At 39.8% G+C, this 21,464-nt stretch overlaps 1 long non-coding RNA gene across 5 annotated transcripts; it reads left to right on the forward strand.

The window, feature by feature from the left end:
* The first annotated feature begins 11 nt into the window (after positions 1-11).
* Positions 12-21,179, forward strand: LOC110017197. 5 transcript variants are annotated; one of them, XR_002872143.1, is made up of 8 exons: positions 12-93; positions 3,131-3,183; positions 6,267-6,443; positions 7,868-8,943; positions 9,360-9,454; positions 18,330-18,418; positions 19,095-19,229; positions 20,403-21,179. It is a non-coding gene; the product is annotated as an uncharacterized LOC110017197 (long non-coding RNA). The 5 variants fall into 5 exon arrangements; XR_002872144.1 differs by having other exon boundaries at positions 8,864-8,943; XR_002872145.1 differs by having other exon boundaries at positions 6,262-6,443; positions 7,868-9,454.
* The last annotated feature ends 285 nt before the right edge of the window (positions 21,180-21,464 follow it).

Consider the following 21,464-nt stretch of genomic DNA (forward strand, 5'->3'; position numbering starts at 1 on the left):
GCATCTACTGAAATCGTTGTGAAAAAGACCGCAAACAAAACAGTCGCTTGATGATGACATAGGCGAGCCGCTATGTCTTGGAGCTGACAAAAGGTATAGTGCCAACCACTGTTTAGATACCGATAAAAAAGTATTTTTAAGGCAACTATAGCACAAGCTATCAATCCTCAACCCAGTTTTTTAACAGTTCAGTACAGATTTGCTTTGAGTAGGCCCCTAAGCCTTCTGGGAATTCTTTCACTTCAAAGTTAAAAAAACAAAATGACTATGATTGTGAAGTTTTCTGTTAAAAAGCAATTTTTGGTCACAAAAAACACTCTAAACTCGTTTTGTAAGTAAAGTTGTTGTTGAATTAGTTGAGGAAAACCCACTGTTGATCCATGAACTATGTATAAGACAGAGGGTGTTCCTTATGTTTTTACCTCTGTGCCTATCCCACTCTACTGTAGACAATACATTATTTATCTGTATGAGTATCTTGGCCTATAAACTGACCTGAGGTCAGCTTGAAAGATGCTACAACAAAGTTGCCCCGTCTCTGGATATAATTGAGAATATGCAGCAACTTGTTTTTAAAAGAAAGAGCTTTGTGCAGTCACACAACAGTGGAGTACAGAAATCTAGCAATATTCATTTTTTATGGTGTAAAGCCCACACATATGTTAATTCAGTAATATCTATCAACTGGAAGCTCTCCACTAAAGTCAGTATGAAAGGTGTGATCATACTGGCTTGTAAGCCAACTAAGCTGCTTTGGGGTTTTCTTTGCACAATTTCTTACCAAAAACAGAATATTTACCAAGATTTGTTGCACTGTTGTTTATTGTAGCTTTCTTTTCAATAAAAGTACATCCAATCCACTTCATTTGGTCCATAAACATTTGACAAACAAGAAACACATGCAATTTTTTTTGATAACATTCTGGCATAAGTATTTTGATGTCAACTAAAATTTTGGAAAAATTGTCCCTTAGTGCTTATTTGTGTGGTTTGATAGTCCAATACTTGAAAACTAAAGCAGCCCAAGTGCTTGCTCCACCTTCACCCACAACAACAGGAAGACTGACCTAATATAGCAGCCTCAGGATTAGTGGTTTGCTTAACGTCTGCTCAGATGAAAATGATGATGTTATAAGGAATTTCTGATGTGAAAGAGTTTCTCATCACATAGCAAGAACAGGATGAACTCCAGGGTGTGAGCTTAAGGGCAGGTGCCAGGATCAGGGAGAGGGAGGCATAATCTACACGCTCTGACACTGAGCACTGACCCACAACCAAGGGATGATGGGATACAATTTCAATCTACAGCCCGGGTCAGTGGCAGGTACAGACTTGAAGCAGCTCAGGTCATATTTCTTTGGGCCTTCATTAATTGGTATTTTGACTACAGTCTTTTTTCTTTTGGTAGACCTCCCATCCACCCACATGAAGCCCTTGAAGTGTGACATTGCAATTACACTCACCGTGACACATGGGAGAAAATCCCAATCCGCTAATAGAGATTTGGCTGGTCTCTTCCCTCTTCTGCACCAAAAGGAAAAAAAGGAATTTTCAAAAACGAGTGAGGCAGAGCGCAAAGGAACAACCTTTTACCATTTTTGTTAGCAACATAAATGTTAGTGACTTCGCAATCAGTACATGCTTACCGCTTTTTCTACTGAATAGAATGATGATATGGGCATTTTGTAAAAGATCAGGTTCTTAGAGTGCTTTTATACTTGAGTAGGGCATTATAAAATGTCCTCTGAGAGTGGAAAAAAATGCAGTCTGACCAATTAATTATTACAATAACTACAGTAGTTGTAGTGTAACAATGTATTTTTCAGTGGTGATAATAAACCTGTTTTAATTCATTATGAGTCATTGGAAAAGTGGTTCATTTAGATTGATAAGGGTTATTTGCCTGTAACGCAAACTCTTCATCTGTAACCAACAAAACCATACTATCACTGTTGAACACAAATTGTTCAAATGTGATATCTCACCAACTATTGACACAGCATTTGTGAATAAACATGGGTCAAACTATTGTGAAAAACATTGTAGGACATGAAAATGTTCAGATTTGAAAAACTCCTGATGTTATTGGCACACATTTCAGTGCAACCAAGCACAAAAACTGATGGAAATTCATGTTGGAGCACATTGCTGCATTGACTTTTTAAGTGCATTCAAGGCTAAATGTTGTTAATCGTATTTGAAGTGGTAGTTGCAAAAGCAGGAATGGTTACCAAGTGCCACAGCAAATAGTTTAGGTGCGGTTATTTCAGCTGCATACTTTTCAGCTTTCAAAATAAGTGCGGCCAAGAAAAAAATTTGGCACTGGTCGCACTTATTTTAGTAATTACATGTGAGTAGTCACTTCCTTTAAAAAATGAATATATATTTTAATTTAAGTTAAATGAGCAACTTTACACAATTCTTGTTGTTTCTCTGATTTTTTTGCTAAGGGGTGTAGGAACACTTGATTATATATATATATATATATATATATATATATATATATATATACACACATACACATAGCTCAATTTGAGTTAAGCGTAAATGGAAGAGTTCCTAAGAATATTTGAATCCCTGACATTTCTCCCCACCTTCTCCCAAAAGCCATGGTTGGTTTCCACCAGAAACTCAGAGGAATGCGGTTCATTAGCATTCATTCTGGGATGCATATGCACTTCTTGTTCATCAAACCTTAAGCAGCCCTAATCACAAGCAGCCCACATCGCCTTTAAGTGCAGCTCAAGTGTCAGCTAAGAAGGAGCGAGCCCTTATGAACAAATGAACACATGTTTGCTGGTGTTGATTCACCCAGATTCTGTGTGATCTTCTGCTAACTGTACAGGGTACAAACCAGTCTGGTGAGATTATGGAATTATGGATTATGGTTACAATTATTAATTGGCCACATTAAAAAGTGGGACTGCTATGGTCCATCTTGACCATTTTATAGCTATATGGACATTTTCTATAAGGTTGAATACTCTTAAGGACTTTTAGAGTTTAGGGGTTAAGAGGTGGCCTCTGGGTTAACAAAGTTGCACAAACAGGATTGTAGAAATGTATTAAATCTTTGCAGATTTTTAAAAAGTTTGTTTTTCACTAATTTTCTGGTTTGTATTTACAACAGTTTTCTTCCCCGTATGCAGCCTGCCTTGCCCCTGAGTAGCTAAACACATCAAGGTGAGTTTGGACAAAAGCTCCTTTCAGTGCTGCACATTTTTAGGGTTGAAATCCTGGCAAAATTGACCAAACACCCACTGCCTGTAGAAGGCTTTCAGTGTTAAGAGTCAGTTATTGCAACTCCATGGCAACCTGTCCTCTAAAACAGGTGAAGCACAAAACAAACAAACAAAAAGAGCTGAAAGCAACACACAATTTAAACTGATTGTGTCTGTTTCAGTTATTCACATCATGACTGCCAGTTTCAGTAAAATTAATTAACTTAGTACTTTTAAAAGTAGCTTTTTTTTCTTTTTTTATCGTTTATGACAACTGAGTGTGTCTGTGAGTATGGAGGGGTATACTTTTTTTTTTTTTTTTTTTTTTAACTTGTCCTGTCCAACAGCTAGGCAAACAGATGAGAGCTGAGGGCCTCTTGTGTTGGACATATTTTATTTTAACAAGAGGGGTTATTCATCTTCAGACAAACCAAAGGTATGTCTGAATAAACCCCTTTTGTAATTGAGGCCAAACTTTATTAATTTCAATCATGTTTGAAAATCTTTGGTGTTGGACCGGACGGAAAAGGAAAGAGGGGAAGAAGAGAGAGGGACGTTAGAGAGAGGGGGGGGGGGTAGGAGGGTGATAATCGGAGGGGAAAGGGGGTAAGACCATGAAGCAGTATAGAGCAGACAGACTTACTGGTTGTTTATCGTTACGGTACGGTTCAAATGTAGTACAAAAAGGGCGGGGCCTGTTCACACACACTAAAATAATATCAACACACCTGCTAGCCGCAAAAATGTCCACATGTCAACATGCACACAAAACAGATAGTGTTCACGAACGCATACCTATGCCTTTAAACCAACTAGTGTGAAATCTTTCATTCATTCAATCATGCAAACTATTAGTGCAAAGGTGAGCCAACACCTGTGCTCAGGTGAGTGTTTATGTTCTTCTAAAATGGGTGGTGGAATGTGGAAAGAAGGAGGAGGAGCGCCCAGCCACCCCCACACCCACACCCCCGCCGCAGCAGCAGCGGCAGCCGGAATTCCCCCAACGCCACATGGGAACAGGCAGGGAACAACCGCCCCCCGGGCGACCAAGACCGCCACCCAGGCCAGGGCCAGCAGGACCGCCGCGAGGCCCCCAGAGCCAGAGAGCAGGGAGGCGCAGAGGGAAAGAGAGCGCCGCCCCAGCCCAGCCAGGAAAGCAGCCCCCCGCCGCGCCGGAAGAGCCCAACGCAGGGCCCCACCGGAGAGGGACGCCCACAGCCCCAGACGAGCACCCCACCACCACCCAGGAGTTCCGGGCATCCCCCCGCCCCGACCCCAGGTACGAGCCAGGACCCCCCAAGGGAGACCCGCTCCGCACTCCAGGCAGCCACCCACCCGGCCCACGGTTGGTCCAGGTAGGAGCAAGGCAGGGGCCCGCCGCCCCCGCCCAGGAGGGGGGAACCCCGGGGAAAAAAGGGCGGCCCACAAGGGGTGTTATAAATATGGCCCGACCAGGCTCGGCCATGTTGGAAGTTTGGCGGGGCCCAGCGCACAGGGGCAAGGACCAGGACCCACCCCCCAGGGACACGAACACCCCCGGCTCTGGTGTAATATGAACCCCCCCACCGCACGGAGAGAGCACCGCCGGGCCCAGGGAGCCGGCACCCAAGGGACACGGCCGCCATCGCCAAGGGGCCCACACCCCCCACCAGGGAAGGGGTAGGGGACAGATGGACCCAGGTCCCACCTTCCTTGTAAAATGTGTGTGCGTGTATGGGTGCTTGAGAGGGTGTTTGTGTGCATGTGTGTGTGTTTATGTTTGAATGTATATATTGAAGGGGGAGGGGTGTGTGTACTAAGGGGGGTGCAGTTAAAATTGGCGAGTAGGGCACTAAGGGGACATCTCCTGATTACTCACAGTGATGTCCCTGGAGGGGTATACTTGATGTTGATGCAAATCTCAACAAGTCATTGTTGTGTTCATTCCTGTTTTTAATGTTTTAATGTTGGATTTTGAGTCTCATAAAGAAATTGGATCTCAAGGAGACCCCTTAATAATATGTTATTTTGCAAAAAGGACATAAAACCAAAAAATGATTGAAACTGGATAAAATAGGTAGTCAAACCACCACTTGTTGTTATATTTTATCCAGATCAATATCATTGCACTGTTAGAGCATCACTACTATCACAGCATAAAAGAAACATAAACTACCGCTTTCTGAAAAAGCAAAATAAATTGTATTGTTCAAAACAAAGAATTAATGTTAATTCACAGGAACTAATATATTAAGCATCTCATTGTGCAGGAAAACCTGTTTCCTTGCTGTGCATATGACAATAAACCCCTTTGAATTAATATTCATGCAAATATATGTCTGCATTATGAGCTGCACACATCGAAACGTTACATTTGTTTTACTACAAGTTGTCAGATTTTACAATTACCGTAATCAAACTTCTTTCAGTGCAGATTTTCTCAAAATTTAAGGAAAATGCTCATGGAGAATTCCATTCCATTTAATTGAATTATTTGGCAGCAGAATAGTGACAGATGGTCCTCAATAAACTTGGAAGCCCACCATGTCCCGTGGCTGGAGACTGCAGGTAGAGAACAGGTGCAAGTAATCTGGCTTTTTGTTTGGACTAGTCATTGAGGGCCTGCCCACCAGCCACGGCGTCTGCAAAGCAAGACTTAGGATACGCTGCATTCAGAGGGAAGCTGTGACTCCACTGTCCACTGACACCATCTATGAGGCACCTGACTAAAGCAAACAAAGCCGATGAAAACAAGCCCCTTTTCTGATCTGTGTGGTCTCCTTGTGACAGACTCGGAAGGCAGCAGGGAGTGATTGGGGGGGACGTGTTTCATGTCCTGGAAAATCAGACAGAAAGTCATTGATTTTCCCATGACATACCCCCGAAATGCACCCCCTTCAGAGTGAGACGGCTGGCAGGGGGAAGGCGCGCACCATCTCCAAACACCCTGCTCAAACCCTAGCCCCTGCCCCCCACCTCGGTGCGGCGACCACCTCCTCTCCCCCAGTCTCTCCCTGGCTGTCTCTGTCGCGCTCCCCCTGTCTCATTTATGCCTTTGCAGAGCAGCTGCTGCCCAGAAAACGGAGGGACCAGCATTCACATCTGAGCACATTAGTCACCAGATGTCACCTTTTGCTGCCAGCCCATCGAACATCCAAGCAGACAATGCTCCGTGCATTCTGAACATCTGACTTACGCCGGTTTCTACAAGGGGGCTGGGTGAAGACGGGGATTTCTATAAGTGTGAGTGCTACACCTCGAAGCTATACGTCCACAGTGACACCTACAGATCGTCCACATACACTAGAGTGGAGGCTGTCCTTGAGGGATGAAAATCAAACACCTTAGGGTACAAGCAGATGAGATCTAAAGCAAATAAAATAAAGTTTAAGATATCCGATCTAGCACAAACTTTTATTTGATTATCACAAAATATAAATAGGCACCTAACGTTGAGTATTCATCCATTTTTCCATATTTAAAGTTTCACTCCAATCATGAAGAACCTATGTCGTTTTCTAAGACATAGTTTCTGCAGAACAGCAATAGTTCATTAGAATTCAACTTAGTTTTGGATGGTACCTCCCCCTTCTCTTCATCCAATCTGTTTACTCTCTCTCTTGCTAGCTTATGGCCCCTTAAAACCACAACCTAACACTACTAGTGCAACAAATATGACAATCAATATTGGAGCTATCCAGCTGTACAGTTTTGAGACAGATACCAGCTCAGACGAGGAAAAAAAAGACACAAGTAGATGCATTACAATGGAGTGGTGCAGGGAGCTTGTCGCTTGCCGTTGTAGCTACTACGTCGCACTTACAAGCTTTTTCCAATAGCATTTTCGACTCTGCCACGATTCACAACAATCTGAATAAAAAAACACTCGGAAATACAATTCTGAGCTTAATTTTCTTTAAAAATCTCCTCCATCATCAGAAAAATTCCACAAAAGCAGGTTAAAAACACCAAGAACATGATTTTCATCATTCAAAGTGGGTCTTTAAAGTATACATCAGTTGCTCTGATATCTGAGTCATGAGCAGAAATGCTGACAATCCTTGTTGCTGCTGTTGAGACCTTCAAAAAAAATCTGCTGCTGTCACCTTCAGGGTATCAAATGTGCGTTCTGACTGAGAGACAGCAGCTTGCCGTGCTCTGCTTTACAGTCACAGAGAGGCGGTTTGCATTTATTTGCAGTCGAAAGCCTCCGTCAAAGAGGTAAACAGCAGTAAGAGCACACAGCATAGCAAAAAAAGGGCCAGAGGCATACAATCCAGAAACCGCAGAATTCCATTAACAGGCACTTGTTCCTTTTTTAAGCTTCCGGTTCTGGAGAGAGTTGTCTATTTTAAAATATGCATCCTTTTCAATCCAGTTCACACACACTCATAAATATTTAATGGCAATTTGAGAACTGATGACACACTTTCGTGACTTTAGATGCAATACAAGTCAAATATGTATTCCTTTTCCTTCCCTTTAAAATTTTGTTTTTATCAAGTCAAGCATTTGGTTTCCTATTAATTAATTTTGATAAGTTTGATAATTATTTATTAAAGTTCCAATCCGATCATCTTCTGATCGATTGTAAGTGTTCCCAGTGGTCTTTAAATTATGAATATGCCATTTGTAAAAAACAAAAAAAACGGTTGTTTTCTGCATAGTTTCCATAGAGTGGCAGAAATTGACCTCTGAGTTATGGGCGGGACCATTGGCGCAGAGTAAGTCCGTCCTCTTCCCATCATCCATCTGTTTGCGTGCTCTCCTGCCTGCTTACAGCCCCTCACACCCCCCATCAAACATCACCAGTGCAAGAAAAGTGGCGAGCAATATTGGAGCTAGCCAGCCGTACAGTTTTGATCCAGATGCCAGGTCTGACGAAGCTCTAAAAATGAGCACGTACATGGATCTAGTGGTCTACAAGATGCATCAGAATGGAGTGCACCAGGGACCTCGTGGACTGCCGATTGTGATTTGTACAGTTTTGGGACTGCTCCTGATGCACAGCGATTTGAATGAAGAAACAATCAGAAATGCTGTTTTTAAGTTAATGTCCTCCTCCATTGTGAGACAAAAAAACACACCAAAAACACGATTTTCATAGGAGTGGGTCTTTAAAGGTGTAAAAGTTTACTGTCAGAAAGTAAACAATTAGTTTTATCTCAAACGGTTGAGAACCAACATTAGTTCCAAGCTGGTTGATTTGATCAAACAAAGAGAATCTTATTTATGTAACAATATGTAACATTTAATGGAGATGTTGCTGATTAAAGCTAAATGAATAAAATCCCTTCATCTCATGTATGGTGTGTAAGGAAATCATAGATTTATAAAAACAAGAGTGGCTAATATATCACAAACAGAAGAAGATGTTTTTTTTCCTGTTTTTGCTCATGACAATTGTATATCAATGGATCAATTTCTAGAATCGTACACAAACAAACAGTTTTCCTTTCATTGTTTATCCTTGTTAAGGTTTAACAGCAGAATACACTCCCTCCTCATCTATTCTGTCTGCCTCATGCTCCTTCTCTCCATATATTAAACGATGGGTGGCACTTTCCCCTCACAGCGTTATCTGCTACGTCGAGTCACCTCCAGACACATTAGCATATTTATCATCAGCTCCACAGACTTCAAAGTCAGTGCTTGTTTCTTAGAGAGATGGGGAAGCGCCACCAGGAAGCCGGCACAGGCTGCAAAGCGCTAGGTGTTCCCAGGGGATCAAATATCCATTTAGGTAAGATGGAAGCAGGGGGGAGGCTATAAGCAGAATTCAATTCATTTATTTGCAGAAGTGATGATGTCTTTAGCAGTGACTTTAAATATTTGCACAGCGCTAACTGCTGCCTTTACCACGGTTTTGTGATATTAATACATGGTTAATGCAGGTGGGAGCAATAAATGTGTTTTATTTCCCTTTTTTTATGGATGCTGTTGCAGGAGAAGTTTCTTTATAAATAAAACACTGTGAACCATTTTCTTAAAATGAATAAACCTTGCTTCCTTGCAATATGATGAAAGGTGCAAATTACCGTTTAGAAATTGATTTTTTTCATGTATGTTTAAAATTTAAAATCATGGAGGAAGCTCTTATGGAATAAGTAAGGTAAATCTTTAATAAATCCCTCTGAAATATCATTTTTTCATTGTAAGGACAAGGGAATGAGGTGGGTCAAGCCATATTTGTGGTCAATCGAGGAATTTTTGATGGACAGCTGGCATGTACCACTGTGTCTCCAGAATAAAAGGTATTTGGATCAAAATGGGATTTGTAAGGAATGATTTTTGTTTGTAATGATTACTCTATGTAACATGGTTCAAGTTGGGGGGCAAATTTGTATCAATATTACATTTTTTATAATACACTCATTTTGTGAAGCTGGAATTCACTAATAAGAGTCATGGAAAATACATTTTTTTCCTAAAATAAAATAAGATTATAACAATCAAGCAAATGGATTCCACTATACTGCATACAAAAGCATACATATTAATCTTGTTCTTTGTGAATCTCTATTGATCGCCTGTACAGTGTAAAAAATGTCTTAATCACAGTGATGATGCAAATAACATTGGTGTATGAATGTAGGATTCAACGCTTTAAAGGCCAGAAAAATCAAAGAAATTACAAAATATTCACATTTTTTGGAATTAAGATTTTGAAATGGGGCAGCCAATTTAAAATAAGCAGAAAAAGACCATATACTGCTCCTAGTGGAAAGATGATGCACTACAGGGCAGAAAACTAGTTCAGTCTAGGTGAAAGAAAGGTAGCTAGCATCTCAAAAAATCATGCTTGCCTTTATGTCCAAGCACTGCACTGGCCTTTCAAGAAAATTTGGAATATGTTAATGAGATGGAAGTCTCAGAAATGTGTGTATCAATTGTGATACAAATGGTTATGTAGGGTTACAGTGTTTCCCCCAGAAGGCACATTTATTGTTGCGTTTTAGCAACAATATGAAATATCTCTAGTTTATGAAGTAAAGGTTCTGCATTTTAAAATTGCTATTGTGTCCAAAATAAAAAATGTTCGCAACAAGCGCGCTGATTTTTTTCATTAGCAAAACAGCATTTTTTCCCCTGTAGGCTACTGTATAAAATGTTGAACTGTTGTAGATTTTTACTTGCAGATGTAAATCTGAAAATTACCAAGTGAAACTCTCACTGCTAATTCCCGTGAAGTTCTTTGACATAAAGGCAAACATGATTTTTTGAGATGCTAGCTGACTTCCCTGGTGTGACAGGAGCTTATTTTGACCTTTCTTTCACCTAGACTGAATGGAAATTAGTCCGCTCTGACAGAATCCTATTTTTATTTGTGCATCAGAGCTCAAGGCTTCCTGTAACTTGGATCCCTCTTAATGGGGAATGACACTTCCTGTGAACCACCACTGTGTGAAATGCAACCTCTTTTCTCACACATTTCCCCCTAATTTCCAGGCACGCATGCTCTATTAATATTGCGCTTTGAGTCATAAATATGCTACATTGTAATAGCCACCCATTATAATTAGAAAATTAGTTACAGCATAGTGTCTAACTGCTGACTACAAAACTAATGCCAGCCCTCTCTGTGTGTCATTTAAACCCGATGCTAATGAAGCTTGGGCCCACAACATGCAGAGGGTTGAATATCAGTTTAATCAGTCCCTCCCTGCAGGGGTTTTCGGAGAGAAATGACAGCCAAAGTGCATTAGTAATTCTACTGCTGTCACTTCTCATAGCTGCTTACCTTGCAAACAAACTGCTCTAATGGCACCTGCCTTCTGGGCAATTTAGCCACAGCAGAGGCAACAGATCATGAAATGGACTGTGAACCACTGACCTAAAAAGAACAAAAAACTTTAAATAAAGGTTGACTTTGTTACTTTCAGACTAAAGATATATGTATATGGACAAGATGTGACAATAATTAAACTGAAAAATCCAAAACTTTCACTAATTAGGCTGTCATAAAAGAAAATTACCCCTGGATTTCTTGCACATTTGATTAATATTAACAGATAACAGCATCAAAATAGCACTTAAAACATAACTGAATAGATAAAAGGAGCAGTTCATTACCACCACTCATACAATTGAATTGCTTTGACATAATCCCTTCTTATTCCTCAGGGGGATGGGGGTGGGAAATAGCATGATGGGATTGGTGGTCGCGGGTGCATCTACAAATATGTGTGTGTGTGTGTGTGGAGGGGGGGGGGTATGGTTCATTTAAGTAAGAGATTAAATAAGTCTGCTCCCATTTCCCATCACCCATCTGTTTACAGTCTCTCCCACTAGCTTACAGCCCCTTACAACCCAACAAACCAGTGCAACAAAAATGGAGAGCCATATCGGAGCTATCCTGCCGTACAGACAAGGGAAACAAAGACTTTCATGGATCTCTTTGTCTGCAGGTGGATATATCGGAATGGAGCTGAGCAGGAAGCTTGTGCCCCACCGATGGTAGCTCCTACGTGACTGCGACAACTGCATTTTTTTCATCTGCCCCAACGATTTGAATAAATAAATTCTCAGAAACACTATTTTAATCTTAATTTTCTTTATACATGCCCTCCATCATGAAAAAAATGCCAGAAGTACATGTCAAAAACACCCACAACACGATTTCCATTGGAGTGGGTCTTTGATCACAGTCAACATTCTGCACAGCAGCCTCTTTGCAGTCAGGCTCCTTTACATCAAATCAAATCAAATCAAATCAAACTTTATTTATAAAGCACTTTTCATATAAAATATAACACAAAGTGCTTTACATTAAAACACAACAAAATATAAAAACAAGTATTGACGAATTAAAAATTACGGAGCCCGTGTCCTGACATTAAGATATAAAAATATATCTTGTTCCCACAGATTAATATCTTGTTCCCACAGGTTATTATGTCGTTCGCATGAAATACTATTCCGTTCCCACAAGATACTATTCCGTTCCCACAAGATACTATTGCGTTCCCTCAAAATACTATTCCGTTCCCTCGAAATGATTAACTCGTGCGAACGCAATAATTATGTCGTTCGAACGCAATAATTAATCCGTTCGAACGCAGTAATTATTCACGTCATAAATCATACACGCGGATATGCTCTCTGTACGCCGGCAAAACTAAGCCGCTTTCAGCGGTAACTTCCGTGTCTCTGTGACACATATTCAAAAAAGGAACATGAAAAACAAAAATGATAACTTTAACACTGTCTCAATGAATATAAGAAAAATATCAAAAGAATTATGATCATTGGCCAATCACCGTGTCCCTGTGACCAAGGTCTAACAACAAGACCAATGATTGGCCAGTGATTGGCAGCAAAGCATTCTGGGAAACGTGACGCACTGCTTTTGTTGTTATGCTACAAGCTAAAGGTAAGTGCTTTAGGCGAAGCAGCCAGCTTAATATGATATTTTTCAGATTTTCATCGAGACAATTAACAGATCGACCATTCTTGCTTTTATTTTTACCCCTATTGAATGCTCACAGAGACACGGAAGTAGAGGCAGGAAGCGGCTTTTGCAGCAACATGACCGGAGGGCGTACCAGATGATCATGATGTGAACGTGAATACGATGGATGCCTCTGTGCTTTTAAAAATAAATAAATCTGTTCTCTAAACATCCTCCGTGTCTTCAATGCAATGTAATGAGACACACACAGACAGAAATGTGAAGGTATCTGCTGTAAATCTATGACGTAAATTAATAACAGGATCAATGATCGGCTAGTCAGTTAGCATGTATCCTTATAGCATTCGAATGTAAAGCAACTGACTGCTAAAGTTAATAAAAGACAAGTCCTGAATATTATTATTCGTATTCCACCCTAAACTACAATATCAGCTGTCTGACAACAGACCAGCCAGTTGCCCAAATGCCGGAATACATCAAAGAGCTCTGCGGTGGCGCTAGTAGTAGCCTAGCAGGAGCTATCGTATGACAAAGCAGCCTAGTTATCATAATTCTTTTGATATTTTTCTTATATTCATTGAGACAGTATTAAAGTGATCATTTTTGTTTTTCATGTTCCTTTTTTGAACGAATATGGGTCACAGAGACAGGGAAGTTACCGCTGAAAGCGGCTTAGTTTTGCCGGCGTACAGAGAGCATATCAGCGTGTATGACTTATGACGTGAATAATTACTGCGTTCGGATTGATTATTGCGTTCGAACGACATAATTATTGAGTTCGCACGAGTTAATCATTTTGAGGGAACGGAATAGTATTTTGAGGGAACGCAATAGTATCTTGTGGGAACGGAATAGTATCTTGTGGGAACGACATAATAACCTGTGGGAACAAGATATTAATCTGTGGGAACAAGATATATTTTTATATCTTAATGTCAGGACACGGGCTCCGTAAAAAATAAATAAAATAAAAATAAATAAATAGGGCCCCCCTCCCCGTACCTAGCCCCCCACTCCTTTCACACCTCCCACCCCTTAAGTGATGGCAAGGACAATGAGAAATAGGCTGAGCACAAAAACAGGATGCTGGAAACGCTAATAATTGGAACCTCCCCCTCCGTGAACAGCCGCATAGACAGCCAAATACAGCATCACAGGCGGGGACCGCTCCACCACAGCTAAGCGGTGATGCAGGTCCCCATCTAGAGCCGCAGTGGCTGAACAGCAGCCGACCCAGAGGGAGAGGTTCCAGCTGAGGAAGCACCGGAAATAAAAATGAATAAAAATGAGAATAAACAAGTAAACATATTGATAAAAACAATAAAACATTAAAAAAAAGTTAATTAAAATACTGCGTTAAAAATCAGGTTCAAGTTCATAAAACAAGATAAAATGGATAGATAAATAAATAAAATAAAAATAAAAAGTACATATAAATAAATAACTGAATAAATAAATAAATAAAAGTAGTAAAAAATTAGCTAAAAGCCAGGTTAAAAAGATGGGTCTTAAGCCTTTTCTTAAAAGCATTAATGCTCTCTGCAGCTCTCAGGTACTCCGGCAGACTGTTCCACAAACGGGGGCCATAGTGCTGAAATGCAGCCTCTCCATAGGTTTTAGTTTTTACAGTTGGAATGGTCAACAGACCAGTGCCAGAGGATCTCAGGCTCCGCGAGGGTTCATATCTTACTAAAATATCTGATAAATAAGAAGGCGCAAGACCGTTAAGACATTTAAAAACTGTTAAAAGTATCTTAAAATCAATCCTGAAGCATATGGGGAGCCAATGCAGGGATTTCAAAATTGGGGTGATGTGAGCTCGCCTCCTGGTCTTTGTAAGAACTCGTGCAGCAGAGTTCTGGAGAAGCTGAAGGTTCCTAATGTTGGTTTTTGGAAGACCGGCGAGCAGGGCGTTACAATAATCAACTTTACTCATGATAAAAGCATGCATTAGCATCTCCATATTCGCAAGAGAGAGCAGTGGGCGGACTCTAGCCAGATTTTTGAGATGATAAAAACCAGTTTTAACCACCTGTTTTATATGGGGGATAAAAGTTAGCTTAGAGTCAAAAATAACACCCAGGTTTCTGACTGTTTCTGAATGACTTAATGAAAGTTGCTGCAGCTTCAGAAACTGTTTCTCCCTCTTGGCTTCAGGACCAATAACTAAAATTTCAGTTTTCTCCTGGTTGAGCTGCAGAAACTTATTTGCCATCCATAATTTCACATCTAATATACAGTTAAAAAGTGCTTCTATTGGTCTTGTGTCATCAGGAGACATAGCTATGTACAGCTGGGTATCATCAGCATAGCTATGAAAACTGATGTTGTGGCTCCTGATGACATTCCCCAGAGGAAGCATGTAAATGTTAAAAAGCAAAGGGCCAAGGATGGAACCTTGAGGCACACCACAATTAATTTCATGGACCCCAGAAAAGTGTGTGTCCATGCTTACCATAAAGTTTCTCTCCATTAAATAAGAATCGAACCACTTGAGAACAGTCCCTGAAAGACCAAGACTTTTAAGTCTGTTTACAAGGATCAGGTGATCAACAGTATCAAAAGCTGCACTTAGATCTAACAGAACTAGTACTGAGATCTGACCTGAATCCAAGGCACATCTAACATCATTAACGATTTTTAACAAGGCTGTCTCTGTGCTGTGGTTCGTTCTAAAACCAGACTGGTTTATCTCAAAAATGTTGTTTTGTAAGAGAAACTCATTTAGCTGAATAAAAACAAGTTTATAAAACCTTACTTAAAAATGGCAAGTTGGACACAGGTCTGTAGTTATTAAAAACTGAAGGGTCTAAATTAGTTTTTTTGAGTAACGGTATCACCACTGCCGTTTTCATCAGGTCAATAGTTTTGGCTGTAGTGAAGGAGTGAGGAGAACTCCATTCAGGGGGCTGAGTAGGAGGAAGCAGAAAGGACGAGATGCAGGCCTTGTCTAGTTGAGCAGATCTTTTCTGAGACTACAGTGACAAAAAGGGCCCGCTGGGTAGGCGGGAGACAGGAAGACTACAACTGAGTCAAGTGGTGGCATCCGATCCATAAAGCTTCGGCGGATGAATAGAAGCTTGGAGTGTGAAAAACTCTTAAACACCTTTTAAAAAATGCATTTAAAGCTTCCCATTACAAGGGAAAGAAGAGCACCGTTTAGCTGTTGCTCCCTCTATCCCACAATCAGCAGACACATTTACTCATATAGATGTGAGGCTGTATGTTTTCCTCCAGTCTTCATCATCAAAACAGGTGGGAGTTTTTATTTACAGACTTTATGGAAATCTGGAAAGTGGAGCAGCCTGACGTGATTAATGTTAACTCTGGCTCCTAAAAACCCTTTGATTGGATGACACAGAGCAAGACGAAACACTTCCCATCCTGTCAAAACAACTGCTCGTTTAACCACAGTTAAATTCCTGCATTAGCTGGTTCCTCTCAAACATATTTAAATATTTAGAATGTAGCATGGAGACTACCTGATAGAATGTTTAACCATGGCTGGATGCTCTTTTGAGAATTGCTTCTTTCTTTGGTACAGAGGCCCATTGTGTTTCCTCTTGAACACAAATGATTCAAATCATGAACCTCATGGCTGAGGGCTAGGTAATCACAGCTAGACAATGGAATCTCACACTCCTGCCTGAAACGGGGAATGACTTCCAAAAAAATAACCTTCCTCTATGGCTTTAATTGTCTTTTTGAGCAGTCAAAAAACGTTTCCATATATTTTATAACAATATATTATTAAAAATATTAAATGATTTAATTAAAGCATGGGATAGTACAACATTTTTAAAGGCAAAAAACTCACAAGAATAGAATGCAAACCAGATGCAAACAATGAAGACCTCAGTTCATCAGAAAAACATGTGGTGACATGAGATCAAAACAAGGAAGGTTGGTAAAATATTACTTTTTTGCAATACTTCCTAAAAGAAATTAAACAAATTTTGACTAAAACGAAAAACATTTTTTGACATTGAAGCTCATTGTCAGCTAATTAATCCACTTACTTTAGTCATAAAATATTTATAATTTAAAATGAGGTTTAATGTAATGTTAATCAACTAATTACATCATAACAGCAAATAGAAATGCATACAATAAAGGAATGAAGAAGATATTTTTGCATTTATGCACATTGACATATGCAAACGCTCACTCAATGCTGAAATCTAAAATTCTGCATCGTGCAAAGGTTTTGCTATCAGCCCGACCTGGTGGAGAATGACAGTAACATTTGATACAGAGGCGCTTTATAGAGGAGTCCCTGCAGAAAGCTATTTTCACAGGATGTTATGCATGCATTTTTCAGAAAGATTGCTCCAGGAGACAGGAGCTCAGGAGGTGCAGAAAACACGACTGGAATTAAATACAACCCCTGTCTGCCGAACAAAGCCAAAAACAGGGCAGGCCATGAAGAAAACTGCTTTTGTCTCATATTTTCTTCTGCTGAATGATCCTTCCACCTTTTAAAACTCTGTTTTACCTAACATTTCTTTAGCATACCATGCAGCTTTTGTTCACTTGTTGTTATTTGTTTTGGATCCATAATGTTTGACTCCAATTGATTACAGCAAATAATTTATAATGAGCGATACACTGTCCTTCATCAACACACTATTACACTTTTACACTATATTGGTGAATTTTCTTTATTTATATTAGCTTGTTACTATAATCCTTCTGGATCTTTATATATGTGTTTAAGAGTAGAAAGTGCCATTTTTAAACAATGTCTTGTAAAAATTAAGGCTACAGTTTAAAAAAAAGAGACAGAACTGGAACAAACCTTGAGATGGCAAATTAGTAAGGAAATTGCATAAGAGCACATCTTATCTTTGATATGAAAATTTGTAAGTGGTGCTTTTGTACATCTGATTTAAAGACTCAGCCCGATGAAAATTGTGTTTTGGGTGTTTTTACAATGTTGTGACATTTTTCGGATAATGGAAAAAATTTATTAAGGAAATTTAGCAATTCTGTGTATTTCTTTATTCGAATCGTTGTGATTTAAGAGCTACTTTGTGATGTAGAAACTTTTGCCACTCTCCAGAAACTGTCAAACAATAGTTTTATTTATATACATATACATATATATATAGCTAAAGCAGCATAATCATATTAAAAACCACTGGGAACGCTTTTAAAACAGATCAAAAGATGATCAGAGTGGAACTTGAATGAATAGACTGTGATTCTAGACTTGAAAAATCTCGACACGACAACATCTTCCACAAATAGGATAAAGAGCACAAACAACAAGTTCTGACTTCATTACTTCATTACTGACTAATCCTCCAACATATCTAAGGAGGATCAAGGAAGTTATATTTGGGGTGGCAATGGGGAGACAGGAAAATCTTGGAAAAAAGGAAGATCCTTATGCATAAATGATAGGTGTAAAATATCAACCTGTGAAGGTTATCAGTTGATGGACAACATAAAGCTAAAAGACTATCAATAGAACACAATCATACTTTGGGGTTTTCTTTAAATGCCAAAACGTACATTTATTATAGTTGTAAATCTAGATACATAGGGCTTAAGCTCTTTTCCTAAGACTTGCAGCATTACTGGACTATTGCCATAACAACAAACATATCTCCTGACATTCCTTCATTTCCACTCGTCACATGTGTTGGATTATAGCGTTGCAGTTAACAGCTTGTGAATCCAGGTGAAGAAATGTGTCTTTTTCTTTTTTCCAGGCCCAGCCTTGCCATCTGCTGGCTCCGTCCAGGTGAAGAAAAACTCAAATTGGCAGATGACCAAATGTAGGAAATGTTCCCAGAATAAGGTTTATTCCACATCTCATCGTTCTTCGTTTTTTTTTGTACGAGTTAAAAGAACGCTGTTAAAGATTTGTTGACAAATGTTCTAACAGGAGGGATTCGTCTGACTTTTTTATATTGTTTTCTATAACTTGCCCCCGCAGAGCTTTCTTATGTTTTGTAAGCTGCTATGCAGAAAAATGTCTGCTAAATGTAAATGTGAGTAAACTCGGCTAAAAAAAAAAATCGCTTACAGAGAGAACAGAAGGGGTAAAAAAAGAAAGAAAAAAAAAAGAGTACATGTAGAAGAGAAAAGGGAGAAGTGTGGGGAGGGTCGTTTGAGGAGGTTTCAATGCTTCTGAGAGGTGCCTCATTTTCCAGCGCCATCTGTTCCTGTTTCTGCAAGCTGGAAGCCTTGTTTGTGTCAAACACCTCCCACATGCACCAGCGAGCCAGATTTCAACAGAAAGGACTCCATCACCTGTTTCAAACAACTGCACAATGTGACCCCACGCATTTGTTAACCACTAATCACACAGTGTTTGATTATGTTGTTAACCTACTCCTAGAGAGCTCGGCGCTCTCGGGTTTTTAGCTAAAGTTGCAACCGATTGTGAGGTGGATGACAGCATGAAAGGTTTGGTGGAGAAGGGAAGACCAGACTGTTTCTGGAGGCTCAAGTCTGCGCTGTTTCCCCTTCAGGCGGGCCAAGAAGACAGCAGCAAGACAGAACAAGGCCACGCTCCTTCATTCAACTCCGCTGCAGACGCAGTCGGAGCATCTAGAGGGGAGGCTCTGTCAAGAATCCTAATTGCTCCAATTTAACCACATTGCAAGGTACTTCTATGCAAATCCAGCTGCAGAGGTCTGTAGTTTGTGCAAGGATCCCTGTGAAAAAGTAAAATGTGAGCAGGTATGTCACTCAAAGCAAACCCTGTGAGAAGATACAGGTATTATAATTCATTTGGATAAATTATTCATTTTACACATGGCTCTCCCGAATGGAGGACAGAGCACTTTCCTCACATGTATAATGCTTTGACATGCATGTATTCCACCACGTCAATGGGCTTTGGCCTCGAGTTGAGATGTATGGCTTTAATAAGAGTGACGAAGATGCAAAATAATGAGATGTCTGTGAGCAGAGCTCAGGGATGTCCAGAGGGAGAAGCTATCATCCTCTGCTGTCTGGACTTGTGCCTGATGCAGTGAATCCTGATGCATTTTTAAACTTTCACAGAAACTGTGAACCAACTTGTAAACCAGTATTCTGCTACAATTCTGCTTTTAGCAGAGTTTATAGGAAATAGCTCAAGCCAACAGTGCTTTTGTTGTTAACAATACTAAGCCTGATTGGATGGTCACCTGTGGTCGCAAATTCAGTTTTAGAACAGATTCAAAAAGAAACATCTGGACCAACATCTCAGCCTGTCAGGCTGAGGTTTTTGAAGCTTCCTCATGTTTGTTTTCAGTCATTACCATTATTGACTGTCAAAGAACATCAAGGTTAAAGATTCTGTTGCAGAACACACACAAAAGACCCCTAACAGAATACAGTATGTATAATTAAACAGATTTGTCAGATGGTATATGATTGGTTTAACTATTTAAATCATTAATCTCAGTGACTATTTTTTATCTCCTTAAATTTTAGACATTGGTTAAAAAGAAAATCAAGCAGAATGCAGAAAAATATAAAAATGAAACAGAAAATGAAAACCTAAAACACGTATAGAACGTTAAAAAAGCAAATTTACTCTTGATTTAAAGAGGCTATGGGGCTTACAAACAGAAAACTAAACTTGTAAATGGGAAAAATCTAAGACTCTAAATAAAATCTCAGTTACATGGTGTGATTTGAATCCAGGATTTTCCTCCATAGCATGTTCTATCTCATCATTACAACATATAATACAATTTTTCATGTTTTATTTATCTCTTTTTATATGGCATTATATAAATCATGACTCAATCATAAATCTGCATGATTGACGTGTAACCTGTCCTCAGGACACATGGTGTGGCACCGGTAATCCCTCTCCAGAAGACAGAACCATAGATCTGGCGTGACGTGACTTGAAAATGTCTGCAGGAAAACCCCATCTGACATGGCATGGCATGATGTGGATGATGTGGCAAAAAAAAATCCAGCCGCTGCACCAAATTGCTCCTGCTAGATCCAGAAGACCAGTCGTGATGACAGAAACGTAAACATTTAATAATTACAAATTGGATTTATCTCTGAGTGCTTACAATGTGTATCCATTATTCATTCACTCCTCATTCATACTGATGGTGATGGTACGTTACTGATGTGGCGTGGGGCATTCTGACAGAGGCGTGGCTGCCAGTAAGCACCCCTATGACCATCACTAGGAAATTCATTCGCGTATGCATGATAGGAAACCTTGAGGACATCCCAAATGTTCTGAGTACTTCTCCATTTTTGCAACAAAGGCTGTGAAGGTGATTAATGTGGTGACAACCGAGTGATAAACGTCAAAGATAAAGTTTCAGGCTGAAGCTTGAGTTCACTGAGGTTGGTGCGTCTGGACAGAATGTTGCATCAAGGACATTTCATCCTACCTCACACAAATGTCTAGTGCAGGTCTAACAGAAGCTCTTGCATTCAGGCAAAACTGTTACTGAAGCTGCTTGACTGACGCTTCTTTGCATCAATGTTTCCCAACAGAACATTTGGATTCACAAACACAGACAGGGCTTCAACTTTTATAAAGAGGACAAATATGTGCCTGAAACAATAAAGACTCTTTAAAACCGGTTAAAGTGTTTTCTTTGAATGTTTTTTATGGATATCCATAGTGTAAAAATTAAAGTTTGAGGGGGGCATCCCTCATTATGAGATTAAAATCTTTAAACACCAAACTGGACTATTTAAACTCTGTAAAACAATAAAACACTGACCTTTGACCCCACCCACATGCCCTCAGTTTTCCTTTAAATCCGTCTTCAAATATGTCATCCTTACCTCATTAATTTCTGCACATGCTCTCCTGATTTCCTCATCATCTCCCTTCACTTAATCCTATACCCATACTCTTCAGCCAAACG

Source organism: Oryzias latipes, chromosome 19 (genome assembly GCF_002234675.1).
Source record: "Oryzias latipes chromosome 19, ASM223467v1".
Lineage (NCBI taxonomy): Eukaryota > Metazoa > Chordata > Actinopteri > Beloniformes > Adrianichthyidae > Oryzias > Oryzias latipes.